Source organism: Brienomyrus brachyistius, chromosome 21 (genome assembly GCF_023856365.1).
Source record: "Brienomyrus brachyistius isolate T26 chromosome 21, BBRACH_0.4, whole genome shotgun sequence".
Classification (NCBI taxonomy): Eukaryota; Metazoa; Chordata; class Actinopteri; order Osteoglossiformes; family Mormyridae; genus Brienomyrus; species Brienomyrus brachyistius.
Window position 1 is genome coordinate 7,315,141 of NC_064553.1, and position 15,295 is coordinate 7,330,435.

General features: G+C 42.9%; 2 long non-coding RNA genes across 4 annotated transcripts in view; one reads left to right on the forward strand and one right to left on the reverse strand.

Annotated features, from left to right (window-relative positions):
- Positions 1 to 11,772, forward strand: part of LOC125716682 (uncharacterized) — a 25,662-nt gene extending 13,890 nt beyond the window's left edge. For both annotated transcript variants that reach the window (XR_007384377.1, XR_007384376.1), the window contains one exon: positions 6,401 to 11,772. This is a non-coding gene — a long non-coding RNA (uncharacterized LOC125716682). The remainder of the gene's footprint in view (positions 1 to 6,400) is intronic.
- On the reverse strand, positions 6,935 to 15,278 carry LOC125716683 (uncharacterized). 2 transcript variants are annotated; one of them, XR_007384378.1, is made up of 4 exons: positions 14,937 to 15,278; positions 14,676 to 14,706; positions 7,691 to 7,743; positions 6,935 to 7,070 (listed from the first exon to the last, which is right to left on the reverse strand). It is a non-coding gene; the product is annotated as an uncharacterized LOC125716683 (long non-coding RNA). The 2 variants fall into 2 exon arrangements; XR_007384379.1 differs by lacking the exon at positions 14,676 to 14,706.
- Between the last annotated feature and the right edge of the window lie 17 nt (positions 15,279 to 15,295).

Below are 15,295 nucleotides of genomic sequence, written 5' to 3' on the forward strand. Positions count from 1 at the left end.
CTATCTTCTTTAATTAAGAGGCTTCCCGTTTGCTTTTTTTTTCCCCCACTGGAGGGACTGTCATGTTCGTGACAAGGACACGTGTGTGATCGGGATGTCAGGACATTTTCACGAAACTTCGTCTATAGATTTGCTGAAATGAAAAAAATAAATAAATAAATCGCTCGGACAGCAGGCCACCAAAGAGAAAAACCGTTAATAGTCTTTATCAGAACGAGGGGGAAGGAAATGATTCAGATAGACTGGTAACCATAGCTGAGAACAGATGGCATGTTCCCAGAACTGTCTACTTTCTATTTCAGTACCTCTTTACGGACCAATCGTCTCATTTAAAATGCAGCTTTCTTCCAGTTTTTCACATAAATGGAGGTCTGTGCATTGTGTTGCAGCTCTTGATAGTGCCGTTATAGTTTCATATGTTTAAATATTATTTGTTTATTGAATTTATTTGTCTCTTGTGTACAGCCCTGCGCAGTATTAATGTAATCCAGGATGTCCCCGTTAACCATAACATATGTTTTAAACGAGGAAACGGACCGAGTATGGATTTTGCGACCCACGGCCAACACGATCGTGACGTGACGTACTTTCCTCGCTCGTGTAATCAATGGGCAAGAAAGGAGAACTACTCTGGTGGGCTAAAAAAAAAGTGTTGCCGATATGACGATCAAGTGTCGTCTGGTTAAACTTGCTCGTTTACCCCTGGAAATTCCAGGAAACAACTCACGGGGGCACTAACATAACCCCCCCCCCCCCCACGCGCACACACACACCCACACCCTCCTGCCATCAAAAATGAAGATAAAAAAAAAAAAACGGAACAATTAAACTGTGGCTTCATACTAATTAAAAGTAGATAAAATCGTTCTTAATTCCCAAACATACATTAGGAACAGAAAAACTCACATGCCCAATCAACTTTTACAGTTATTAACAGGCTGAATGGGATGGACTGTGTAGGGTGAATTGTATGCAAAGCAGATGGGCAATTTACATAGTTGTGCAAACAGCAATTGCCCTCAGTGTGGGGTGATAAAGTAACCAGGCAAATAATGAGTTTAGGAACTATTTCCTACACTCTTCTAATTTTCTTTCCCTTTTCTCGTTTTTTGCCCATTTAATGTAATTGGCTTGCATTCAATTAATTTAAGAGCCATTTTACATATGAAGCAGAACTGCCCGTTAAGGCGAAGAGACAGAAGTTCTGACTAACTCCAGATCCTTGTGTTCTGACGCTGCATGTGTCGTGTAGTTTACGGAAACTGAAATGGATCATTTCAGTTTTTATAATGGTATGAGGAATATTACTGACTGACTAGATAAGGGTTGCAGTGCTGTCTTATTTAGAAATTTTATTACAGGAAGTGTTTTTCTTCGCGAAACCATAAACAGCAGTAGGCCTTGTGGCCAAAAGGCTAAACGTTTGAGTCCCTGTGGGCATCCTGTCGTTATACCTCTGAGGTTGACAGTTAACCTGAATAGCTGAAGTTAACAGCATCCATCTGTACGTGAAGACAGGACTGTGATACTGCCACACAGTGGCAAAACACCATAACTGCATGTTTTACCAAAACCTGTATTACCGAAATCAGGTCTGTTAGGCGCCTGTTTTATCTCAGGTAAGTACACCGTCACGTACCTGCCTAGAAAGTCGAAAAACTTTAAAGCCCTTTTTCTCAGTTTTGGTGTCAGCGTAGTTACTGTGTTTTGCCTTTGTGGGGCAGTACTGAGCGGTGGGGGCAGTTTGAACGCGTGGGGCAGAGGAGCGGCCTTAGAGAGTCAGAAGAGCCACGCGCTCCACAGGACGCCATCCGGGGCTCGGCTTCAGACCCCCTCACAAACAATCGTACCCTGGCTTTCTTCCTCTTCTTCAAAGTTGCTCTGAAACAACAGAGCCTCCGGAGAAGGCCGCAGCCCCTGCATCTGCTGCAGGGACGTCGCATTGGGTTTCCGAGGCTCCCGTGCTGCGTTCCTGCTCTGCGCTGACCCACCCACCCAAAATTAGCTCCATAACTGGTTAATTTTAACCGTAACTGTACATTTGAGGTATGGTTGCTGACTGGTGTGATTTCACTTTCTATTCTGGCAGTAATATTTCACATATGCGTTTCTTTCTAGGGGGGATGGTATAATAGTACAGATTAATGGTTGTTAGGCCGGTTAAAGCGAGTAACTGAGATGAAATAAGAACCACCACAAAGACCCGACCCAGCAGGTATTTTGTTTGACGCTTTGACAGGTTGAGTTCCTGTTAGTCTGGGGGTTCGCTGTATTTTTAATTAGTAATAACCATATTTTTAAGAATAATATTCTAAAGTTACGTAGGGTAATATATCATCTCCCTGCCTCTTAATCTTAATACTACAGTATTGTATGTCTGAATAATTAAACTTACAGATAAACAATTTGAAATTTATGGGTGGGTGGGGGGGGGAGAACAATGCTGACGTACATCTTTTATAAATCTCTTTTCACGCCGTTTTGACGCTAAAAATCACGTTAAACTTTTGAAAACAAAAACGGGCTTTTTTTGTGTTCATGCTACTATGTGTCATTTGCCAAGCCTGTCCATCAGCGTCTTACTTCTGTATTGCTGGAACTGATACTGTCTGTATCAGCAGCTCATAAATATCCTGCCATTTATTTGATTTTTCACCATATAAGAAATCCTCCCCGATATTATATGCGCTCAGTGTTACATCTGAAAAACACACTTTTTTTTTTTTTTTTAATCAAAGCTTGTTCTGAGCCAGTAAATTCAAAATTAAAATAGAAAAAAACTATTTCGCACGGTGCAACAAAAATGAAAACACCTTCAATATACCTTTAAGTGAAGAAAATCAGAATGGGAGATGGATAGAAAAAAGAAGTCTGTTGTTAATACCAAGACGGCAGACATGGAGTCCTTCCACTTCACATGGTACTTCTCACGTTTTTGTGTAATTCTAAAAAAAAAAAAAAATACAAATCTGGGAGTGATTAAAAATGTACATGTGTCTTACATTTTCCTGCCGCCCAGAGCAGACCACCCTTAATGTTTATTTGGACATTTATGCTGATAGCGAAGTTAAGAGAGCAGAACTTCCCCCGTACCCTGTACATAAGCCTCGCTGATGGATTTACAGCTGTCCCACGGGGCTTCACGGGCAGATTTGCAGCCACCGTCCATATTTTTAAATCCAGCGCTCTGCACTTCGACATGAATGCTTCAGTAACAGCTTGTAGGGTGAAGCTCGGAATTTCACGAGGCCGGTCTGAATCAGACGTACAGTGTTTGGTCGGCTAGTTAAATACAAGCTCATGTCCTTCGCACTTCTTAGGCTAGATGGTCAAACACAGGGCTGAAATCGTCCCCTGGTTACAGGAAAACTTCTTTAATCAAGCTCCTACGACTTGGCTTAAGAAAAAAATACATCGGAGAGACATATTGTAGTAACACAAGCAGCGTTGTGCAGAACAGGTGCAATGAATGACATCAAATGTCTTTTGGGTTTAAAAAACACCACAGATTGCTTAAGATGGGAGGAGCTGCAACAGTTATGGGGTTGTGGTATCTGATTAAAGCTTGCGGGTTTGGTAAGGAAAGTGAATCTTAAGTCCGTTGAGTCCGTTACCTGCGGCTTCCCAAGTAACGCTAAATTTTTGTGTTGGTTAACAAGTAAAGTATATATTCAATGTGACAATTTGCCGGTGAAGTCCTTCCAAGGAGTAAACCTTGGAGCTGAAGATACTTTCTGTTATTGCTGAGAAAAGCACCAAATAAAAAATAAACACACACACACACACCATTCACGCTTGCACGTCACGACAGACAGGATGTGACATCACTAGCTAGCTAACATGTAATAATCAGTCGCATTTTGGAATAGCTCTTGAGGGGAAAATGTACATATATACATTGACCGATGTAAAACTAGCTTTAATGAGGCCTCCACTTATTTAATGTCTTTTATTCGAATGATGGACATAAACATGCAAAGTCCTTTGTGCCGTATGTTAAGGAGATACTTCTGACCTCCCGAACCCCCACGGGCTCTCAGCCAAGCTGCATATTGTTCCTTGTGTCGTGTCAAGACACTGTGGCCCCCAACTTGGCTTAGCATTTAGGCAAGACTGTTATGATCCCACTGCCCCCTCACCCAAACACAATATTCGGCGCAGGATGGGGTCTGCCTCTAGCTCGCTCTCTCTCTCCCCCCCCCCTCCCGTATCCAGCCCCTCCCCTTCATAAACATTGAACCCGGGGGATTAAGGAATGCCTTGCTGGCACCGTGGTTGTCATGGGGAGAGAGGCTCTGCATTCGAAGGCTGCCCTTGTATTTAACGTGTGCTAGCCTATCGCCAAGACCGCATCTTTTCGGACGCCCCGTTACACGGCCTTTGCTCCGCCCACGTGATGCGATTCCTCCGTTTCTCTGCATGATTTGTGCTCATCTGGAAGTGACCTTGGTAAACGTGTAGGTTAATAGTGATATGCATAATCACTCTATATATTCCTGCAAGGGTTAGGCCGACCACCGAAACGGCACGATTGGGGTCTGTGTGATTCAGCGACTCGGTCTTCATTTAGTCGCTGATGTCACGGATCTGAATAAGGCAGAACATGGAGCGCTGACTCACTGCGGGCTCTTCGAGATTTCACTTTAGATCTGCGCGTAACGTCATACGAGTGTTAGTGTAAAACTTGGGTGGGAGGGGTTTCTCCAATTTTTCATATCATTTGCGACGTTGAACAATTGTTGATATTGTGAGTGAAGTACCGCAGGATCCAGCCTAATGAATTGGGGGGGGGGGGGGGGGGGTGTTTGAAAGGGCCGGTGAATCTGTTAAAACTATCCATTAATCTGATGGTTGGCTGCTGTCAGTCGCCATTATCTCTCACCGAAGGAAGCCTTCCCCTTAATAGGACACCATTGATTTCCTCATTTACCAATATGCACTGCAGAAATACGCAATTACAGTAAAAGTAAACAAGCGGGGGAATGAAAGATGATGCCTTTGCTGGTGTAATTTGGAATTTAAGGTTTTGCCCACAGAGATGCGTTTTAAGAAATCGGCTCAGCTGCCTCGTTTCATGCGATGTGAAAGAAAGAAGAAAAATCTCCACGTACAAAAATAAATCTGAATTGGATGCTTTTAATAGGCTGTTTTCCTGCATGTTTTTTTGAGCCAAAAATAGGCAAGTTCTGTGTTTACGAAAGGAGCTGTTCTGTAGGTTTGTCGTAAGCTAAGAGACACCCAGAGCCAGTTAATCAGTTAATCAGAGGAGAGTACATTCATTTTGGAGAGGTGCTTGTAGATAAGCAGACAGTGAACTCTCATGAGTGTGTTTGTGTGTGTGGTGTGTGTGTGTTTGTGGGAGAGAGAGAGCGCGAGCGAGAGAGAGAGAGCGAGTGAGAGAGAGAGGGAGGAATGGGAGTTTGGAGTCACAACAAAGATTTGGGATCTCTGGAGGGAACCTCTCACTTAGTCACCAGCCCGTGATTTTGCTAAATGAGTCCCTTCCAAGAAAAATCCCTCGTCGTTTTCAGTTTAAGCAAAACCGGGGTCCTTATCCTGTGCTAAAGCTGCCAGAAGATAAGGCGTGTCTGTGCGTGTGTGTGGGGGGGGGGGGGGGGGGGGCAGGACTTCCAGACAGGAAGGGGCCCTTTGGAAATGACTGTCATTACAGAGCTCAGAGAAAAATACACACCATTTAAACTCCAAGACAAGCACGGCGCAAGATGAATAAAATGCATTTTCAAAGTAATGATGGCAGAAAAACAATGAATGTAAACTAATGTGCGAAGCCGTAATGAAATTTCACCTCATTCCAGTTGTCATAAAGCCTGCCGTCCTACCCAACCCCAGTATTCATCAATGTTTGACACCAATATCACAAAAGCTAATTATTCATGAAACTTAATCCTACATAGATCCTGCCATGTTGTCCCGATTCCGTCAGTTTGATTAGTATATAATAAAGATGATATATATCAAACATGCATAAAATAGGCAAAGGAAGTCTCTGTGCTCTATATGAAAATCTCCCCCGTCCATTAAATTTATCATTAGAGGTTCTACGGTTGTCTTTTTTATTTAATAAACGCTTTAGTCATAAGTGATTAGCGTAATCTGATGAACTGGGCTGTGCGGCTGATCCTGCTTAAATATTTTGGGTTTATAATTATGACTGCAGTGTCATTGCACGGGTCAGAGAGCATGTAACCAGGAAATTCTGGCTGATTCTTGAGAATATGGCATTTAATAATTTAAACTAGTGGGGGGGGGGGGAGCGTTGCATATATAGATGCTTGTGCTATTCTGTATTGGCTTACAAACAGTAAGTACTGGCGTTATTTTATGATCCATCCTGAAACGAATACGGTGCGATTTCTGTAAACCCTTAACTGTCTTTCAGATCCCGCGTGAGCAAACCATGTGACCAGAGGTGGAAGACCGAGCCCATCTGTTTGGGTGGGGAAGCAGGAGGAGGCCTATGAGTGAGAAACTGGGAACAGGTGAGGTGAGTGACACTCGTTCAAGTAAAACACACCCCCCCCCCCGCCTAACCAGCCCATCAAACCGACGCGCTGCCCGGTCACCCAGAACCAGTCGCGATTAAAGAGAAGGCCAGGGGTGGGGGGCTGACGTACTCATCCGTCTTGCTGCGCCTTCTGTGAAAGAGGTCTTTTTATAAACAAAGTGAGGTCTGTACACGGCCGTGTAGGAGGTCTGGACGTGTTCACACCATTCATCCTTTCATTCAAACCGCAGACATTTTTCACACAGGACTGACATGTTTTATGTTACTTCGCCTTTTCTTCCATTCATCCACGCTGCGGACCTTTTTCTTACGTGGAACGGATTCCATGTCTTATGCCGCAGTGTAACAGATTTTACGGAAATGGATGTGGGGAACAAGGTGAATTTCACGCTCTGCAGCGGGGATGATGATGGATGGGTGTGGAGCACAGTCCTTATTCAGCACGCTGCCGTGTTTTAAGGCGCTATTTAGGTCTGCCGGTGAACGAAGAGCCGGTACCGCGGATCTCTGATGGTAGAACGCAGGGCTTCGCTACCGATGACATCTGGAATACAAGAGCGTTGAATGTATCTTTGGCTTGTGGCCCAAATGAAGGTCCTTTGAGAACGTGACCTTCGCAGGCATAATTCCCCCGGAATCAGCTTAAATGCTACTATTATATGTAGCACCTGGTTTGATTCATAAAGACGGAAGGCCTCTCAACAGGAACCACCAGGGGGCGCTCTCATCCATTGTGGGATGACTGATTTTCAAACCATAGAATTTCAGCACTCTTATCCAATGTGGAAAACCCAGGTTGATGTGATGTGAAAAAGGTTCAGTGTAAGGTACTGAGGCAGTGAAGCCGGCACACGATTGGACGTGGTCTAATAAAACGATGCTTCCGTGTATGAAAGCGGAACAGTGCTCCCCATTCCTGTTTTAATTGTGATATTTCGCCTGGGTTAGTCAGTTCAGTCCAGAATGAGGCATTCAAGCGGGGAACTTTGCGTTTCTCTCAACCAGACCTTTTTCCCGGGCCTCTTTCCGCACCCCTGACCGATCGCTCTAAGGTTCAATTATTTTCGAAAATTGGCACGATCTGCAACGGTTTCCCCATAGACTTATTTGGGAAATCCATACATTTTCTTATTGCACATGAAAACATGAGGATAAAGTACTGACCGGCGTTCATCTTCCGGGAGCTCGTCCTGGTCGCGTTTGCAGGGAGAGTAAAACTGTATGAAGGAGATAAGCCACATGAATACGCAGATCGAAAAAGAAAATACTTGTACTTCCCCTGTATCGTACCATGCACTGCCAAAAGAACTAGCATATGACAAGCATGTTACTGTATGAAATCCATCCCGCTCGTTCAAGTAAAACAGCCCCCCCCCTCACCCACCACCACTGAAATCCCGATCGGAGTCGGAGGGGAGGGGAGAGGTAGGGTAGCGCCTATCCCAGGCTGTTAGATTACATCCTGGACGCAATGCCAGTTATACAAGCGCATTGGCAAAAATATTTAAACAACATTTTAATAGCGTTGCGGTTGGTGTTCAGGATTCTTTGGCACAATTTCATACGATAATGTAACAGTTGTCTTACATGTCAGTTGTATTAATTTTTTTATGCTTTACTTAAGATGAACAAAGTCGCCTGGCTCCTTTACAAGATGGTACACGTGCTTTATGCTCTAAATGACACACGTCATTAAAACAAACATTTTTTTATTATGTGCCAGAACAGGTTGCTGTCACATTAGCTAGTCGTCTACCTGGCAGCGTTTGACATTTCAGGTCTGAAAACTCCAAATCCAGACCAGGATTTTATTTCTACCAATCAGTTGAGTATAAAGAGTCACAGTCAGAGTGATCAACTGATTAGTAGGAACAAAACCTCCCGGTTTTGCAGCGTCTGGACCTGAAAAGGCCAACACTGCTAACTGGTGTCTTTGCATTTATCTAACATGTCCTTTTCTCGAGTAGAGTGGGTGGGTGCATCGAAGACGGCCTTTTGCTTATTGGTTTAACTCCGATGCCACAAACAATCCTGTTTACCAGTCACCTGTGGTTCCGGGTGTCAACACGACTGAACTAGTCTGTTCCCAAGAGCGAACATAGCAAAATATGTTCATTTTCCTTTCACTTTTATTCCTCAGAAGGTGACGTGTCCCCAGAACACCTCGTGAAGGAAGCATGAAATCGCCTTTTATTCTGCCTCAAACAGGTGTCACCTTTTGTAGATGTGATGCAGGCATTCAAAAAAAATAAATAAATCAAAACTGCAGGATCTCACATGGGTTCCTCAGCGAGGGCCTGGATGCAAACTGGAGTGCACCAAGAAGACCAAGGTACTGTAAGTAAGAATGGAAGTCGCACCTTCAGGCCTTCTAGAATTCCGGCCTGATAATCACAAGCAGCAGCAGTGCGTTCAGACTGCACTTGTTTATGAGTTTTGGCAGACCAGACACCTGGCATTTCAGGAGGAGTTCGGTCTGGAGCCATGTTAGGGCATCCGGCGGAATGCTTAGTGCAGGAAGGGGAAAATGCTATGTGTATAGGAGATGTTTGCTCTGAAGTCTGTTTGTATTTGTTAAATACAGTCCCCCTCCCCAACACACACACACCCATGTATGCATAGACATTTCCCTTTGAGTCATTTCAGTTACTTGAAGCTTGCAAATGATCAGACAGACTTTACTAATCCCAGAGGAAACTTCTACTTCCCAGCAGCTCCATACCACAGTGGTACAGACGTAAAAGGTTGAAAAACACACAGAAGACTGTAGACGTGCATTAAAACGGAGCTACTGCGTATTCAACGTGCTGTATAGATGGTTTCGAAAGCAGAGATTGAAAACAAAGGAATCCACAATCTAGTCCATGTTTTTCCCATCCCCATATATGTACAGTATACCTACTTATGAGATATATTTTTTCAGGTTCCATAGAGGTTAGAGGGTTAGCCTTGTAAGCTAAGGTACAAGCCACTGGAAAAAGCTTTGCAGAATTCCCTGTGAATCAGAAGAGCCCAGAGCCTCGCATCTTAAGCTGGGTGTGCTTCTCGTCCATTACTCCAGCTGAAAGAGCTCTTGACGTTACACTGGAAGCAATAACTTATTGCGTGTTATTGCATAATAAATCACAACTCGCCTGACCCTAGAACAATGCTTATCTTTATAGGTCTTCTCGAGTGAATTGCTTTCCATGCCATTTGCATTATTTGTTAAACATGTCTTGTGTTTATGGGCAGATAAATGATACGACGACTGGCTAATTAACTGTCATGCAGATAAACCGTGTTTTGTGCAACGTGAGCTGGTAGCTGAGCGGCAACAGTCCCGTACCTGTAATCAAACTTCTCTCATTCCAGAAACACAATTACAAAAGGATGACGGATACACGCAACAGATGTACTAGACAGCTGTTTTTTTAAAGCTGACTGCGAAGAACAGGGGAATAATGGTGAAAGCAAATACCAGTTGAACACTCCTGTTGATATTGTCAGTATCTGCTGCAAATTTCAAAGTAATTCTGTAAATTGATTAAATAATATTTACTGCCATACTTGTTCTACTGTTTTTGTATTCAGGCAATATTTATTTTGTTTAATTATGCATATCTGGTAGCACTTTACTTGAGAGGACACAAATAATGTAGTACTACACTTCCAATGTATTAACCGGAAACTAAGGCCTTGTCCATGGGTGTTTAAAAACGGTGTTTTCTCTTCTCAGTCATTAAAGAAAAAGATCCCTCTGCACAGACGCTGTTTTTTTAAAAAAAATCTCCGTCCACATGGAAACACTAAAAGCAAGCTGTGAAAAGCAAACTCGTCTAACGTAAACGGCAAACAGCGCACACTCCGACGTCAAACGAAGCAGGTGACGACACACACTTCCAAAAATCTCCACCTTGGACAGAGTTTTGCGAAGCTCCGTTTTCAGTGACCTACAATGCATTCGTTTCGGACAAAAGACCGGAACGCATAGAAAAAGCTACGTTTTTAAAAATACCCGTGTGAGTGTGGACAAGGTCTAAGTGTTAGTTACCCATTGATCCCATGTTTGTTCATCATTAATCAATGATAACGGTTCATGTATTTAATGCAGTTACTATACTTCATCCATACTTGAGTGAAAAGTTACTTAAGTACTAAAAAGTTAAGTACTAAGTTACTTAAGCAAAGTCTTACTGCATATTCTAATTGGTTCTTTTAAGATGTTTTGTGTTTATAGCATATTTCTGAGGTTTAACGGTTTAATAACGTTATCCTTGCTATTAATGATAACCAGTGTGGATACGCACAATGTTACCGACTTGATCAGAAATCACCTTGCCCAATCGAGCGCATCCAGCACCTGAGAAGATTAAATTCACAAGTTTCAGTCCAGCTCTTCCCACGATTCGGCGCATCTCTTTACAGCCACGCAGAGTTCGCTTCAGTGAACATTCAACGCTGTCGGTGAGTTTTGGGGTAAACTGAAAAAACCATCGACCGTTGACTGTGCCCTGCAGCCTGCCCTGTCCTCCTCCCGCATGGCCCGCGCCTCCGGCCATCATGCCAGGAGATGAGACTCACAAGAACGTTCGACTGCACGTTTCCCCATTTTCATTTATTTATTTATTTATTTTTTAATCCTTGGTCTCGGTCTCCTCCGTTTCCCCGAACGACTTCGAGCAAAGGTCACAATCAACATTCATTGCTGTCGGTGGGTTTAACTGTGTAGAAAAGCTCACTGAACAATGAATGCAACTGTGCCCCAGATTTCCTCAGCTACCGTCAGAATCAGTATCAGTCGTGGATGTGGTGCGGTTTTTTTTTTTCCCCCTCCTTTGTTCACAAATCTGGATTTCTACGAGAGACACAAATAGACTGGGCAGTGCAGGCCACATCTTCATCGCCTTAATTGGAGGTTCTGTGTGCAGCCAAAGGAGAGAAATAAAGGCTGAGTGTGTAATCATACTGATTCCCCTCTCATTTTGTTTTTTTTGTCTTTCCTTTAAATTACACGCTGTCTTTCCTTGAGGTCAGAATGATCTTACACTGCCTGCAATCAGCGTAGCCTCGTCAAAAGCGGCTGCCCGTTTTTATCCAGCGATTAGAATCCACAGTTAACATGTTTCCTAATCTTTACACACTTACAAGGTGTTGCTCAGAATCCACGTTTCAGTCCGTTACACTGTAACCGAATATTTTGTTTAGATATGTATATGTTTGTGTTGTGCTTCATCTTTTTTTATAGTAAACACTTTCTAAAAGTTTGATTCTGGTCTTTGTGAAGAGTAAGGATCAGGGCAGGAATTAAATGCATCTCAAGCGGTCTGTGATGCCTTTATAGTCTGACAAAGGAATGACATAAAATGAATGGTAAGGACATAAAGAAATGATACTGGTTTAAGTCTCCAAACATTACAACACTACCTGGCTTGGTCCGTTAGGTGACTAAGACGTCCACATAGTGCAATTTGGGCAAGTGGAACTTTAAGGTTACGTACGTGTCACTGCTGTTGCTACAATTCCGAAAGAAAAAGACCTCAGCGACCTAAGATTATGATTTTTAAGCACGTGTCCTGCACAGGAGCACAAATTAATCGATGTATGCATGGCAAGAGCACCTACAATTGTACTTTATGAAATTCAAACATAGTACTTAAAGGACAATATGTACAAGAAAGCAAATAGACAAGTAATGCATCGCTGCATACAAGCGTTGGGGGACTGCCCACGAAAGACAGCTTTTTTTTTTTTTTTTACTCTTGGCTACGGCTGACTCATTTCGGTGTTTCATATTTAATAGCAAACACAAACACAATTATTTGTAGAGGTGATTTAAAGATATGATCTCGGTACAGGCAGCACTGTGGTCTGAAGCAGTACATTACAGAGCCCATCATGCACATTTATAAACAGGGACGCAACTTTTTTTAATAAGCAGTAGCCTGTCTTGGTCATCTATCAAGCGCCACATTATGAAGATTTCTGAGAGGAAGTGAGTAAAATGCAATTAGGATGCCAGTGGAGATTAAAAGAAAGGTATCGTCTCCATAACAACAACATTTGCCACTTTTTTTGTCAGTTATATAAGTACATTCCTAATGGTTGTTATATATCCATAAGTGCATCAAAGTCATGTGTTTTGTCTGCCATATTAATAAAGCTAGACAAAGTTACATATATTTAGAGCGGACATAGTGTGTGTTTAGTTTGGATCTGCTAGTGCGTTCATCAGCGTAATGCATGAGGCAAATCCATGCAATACTAAGACTGCAGGAGGCCAACAGCCCCCCGGTATCCTGAGAGCATGTTGGGGTGCCGGAGAGGCCGTCTGCAAACGCTGCAGTTCGGGGGGGGGTTCAGATTGATTTATATGGCATTCTCAGACAGGGCCCTGTCATGTTTAATGAGTAAACGCACCCTAAGGGTTAGGTTACAAAGAAGCTATCCATCAAAATTAGTCTTCCAAGCGTCTTCCACTTACACCTGCCAACACCCATTTTGACTTCCGTCATCATCATTAATGAGCATTTCTTTTTTTTGTCTCTTGTGGTAAAGGGTGGTTGTCAGTACGGAATGGTGTTGAAGTAAGAGATGGGACAAATAAGTCGATTTATTTCAAGTCAGCGCGGAAATTTACTGTATACGAAACTGGCTGAGAGCTGTTAGGTGTTTTCCAGTTCGAAACGTACAATAATATCCTTTCTGGTTTATTGAGTACATCCAGTCATTTAGTGAGTTTGGTTTCCTTCATATAGGTATTAGCAGTAACGTTATGCATGTGTAAATTGTAGAGGCGTGTTTCATCTGTGAATTTTTCGTAACACCCAGGAATAAAAAGGACTGTACGGTTAACAGCAGTGAAATAAACCTCGCGACATAGACCACATCTGAGTCGCTGACGGCGCACATTGCATTATGGGTGCTCAGTGGGATTTGCGCCCTTTGTTGCAGCCACCGTGGAGACTCCCTCAGAGGCCAGCTCACATTATATACCAGGAGGCACTCTGAGCAGTCATGTGGACAGGAACTCGGCAAACTAATGGTGGCCCTAATGGGACTCTTGCCCTCGACCGTCACCACTTTACCGTCCCTGGGGAGGCGAAATGGACAATGGGAATACCCAGGGGTGTTACCGCTACGAAATGACGGCCATGCATCTTCAAGGCAGGACCTGTCAGATCCTGACGAAGAGTAAAGCCCTTCAAATAAGAGAAGATGCCTCATTACAAATCCAGTATATGAATAATGGCATATTTATCACCGCATATATACTAGTGCACAGCTATGCACATCACTCACAAGTGCTATATATCACCGGGCACCTTTGTAAACTATTGTTCTCCATTAAGGGGCAAAGCGATCAAGCTACTGTATTAAGGAATCTCGCCTGTTGTGCGGAGGTATTAAAATGCGGAGACTCGAAGGGCGACATTTCTTCCAGATGTGCTCATATTAAACGTGACAGCTTCTCTTGGCACGTACGCTTGAGAAAGTCCCTTAAAAAAGTGCAATTCGGAATTGCCCTTTCAGCAAAATTCATAAGGCTGCATCAACAGCACGATTTAAAGGAACTAGAGCGTGAAGACAACGTCATTTTACGGAGGGGTGTGGGTAATCCCTGAAGTGTAACAGGGCTGCTTGACTCATTTAAGGGTGATTGGCAACGATGATCTGCTCAAATCAATGTCTACAAAGATGTACTGTACACTGATAGAAATAAACAAAACTAGATCATCCTCACCATCATTAGGACCCTCAGAAACTGTGACCATGTTTCAATAATTAGTCATACATCTACATACATCTTGTATATCTAGATTTTGGTAACTTGCTAAAAGGTTAACCTGTTTTCAGCCTTTGCTGATCTCATTTTCTGCTTCACACCCAACCTATAATTATGTGCTAATAAGGAGATGGGTAGTTCTTTTTTTTTTTTTTTTTTACAAAGCTATGAGTGCCGCTTAAAAAGGCTGGTTGGCCCTGTTCAATGCCAATAATGCATAATTTTTTTCTACTCAAACACCTTATACATGACAGCATTACATCATTTTACGACAGTTTCCCCACAGTAACACCTGGAGTCACATAAACCTCTTTTCAGTACATGACGTTAAAAAAAATACAGATTTTTTTTTTTATCAAATTCTATTTAGAAAGCAATACTCACCAAATACGTCTTGATGACCTTGAACGTGTTGCTGCAGTTAAGAAATGGCGTGAATTTTCGCAAAACAATCGTATTCATTATTTATGGGTCTTTAGTATGTTCAAAGATCTCATTCATTTTTGTAAAAGTTTGTTTTCGGAATCAATTCAGGTTAAGCACAATATTTTCATTACCTAACAACAACTATGGCTGCTAAAATCATTACTAGAACAGGTATCATCATATGTTACACGGTTGCGTAATTAGTTTGTAGAGGCCTACCTAGTAAGGTGATTAAACAGACCAGCCTCTCCAGATTGTGTTTTTTTTAACCAAATTCGCAGAAACTTGCTGCGATTTTTTGCTAATGAGCGGGCTAGTCGCCGGCCTCCGCTTTGCTCTGCACAGGTACCGCAAGCAGCCGTAGCTGCCAGCATCAGCATACATACTAATCACTGCTGAACAAATAAAGTCCCAGAGAAACGGACTTAATCAGATTTTTTGCGCTTTGTGGCATCAGGACGATTCGAAACGGTAGTGATTCGTGATTCCCAGCTGCCGAAATCTTTGAGCTTCAAACACTCGTCGGGCTAAACCTCGCCCTTCAGAAGGTAGCAACCCTAATTACAGCATGAAAGAAA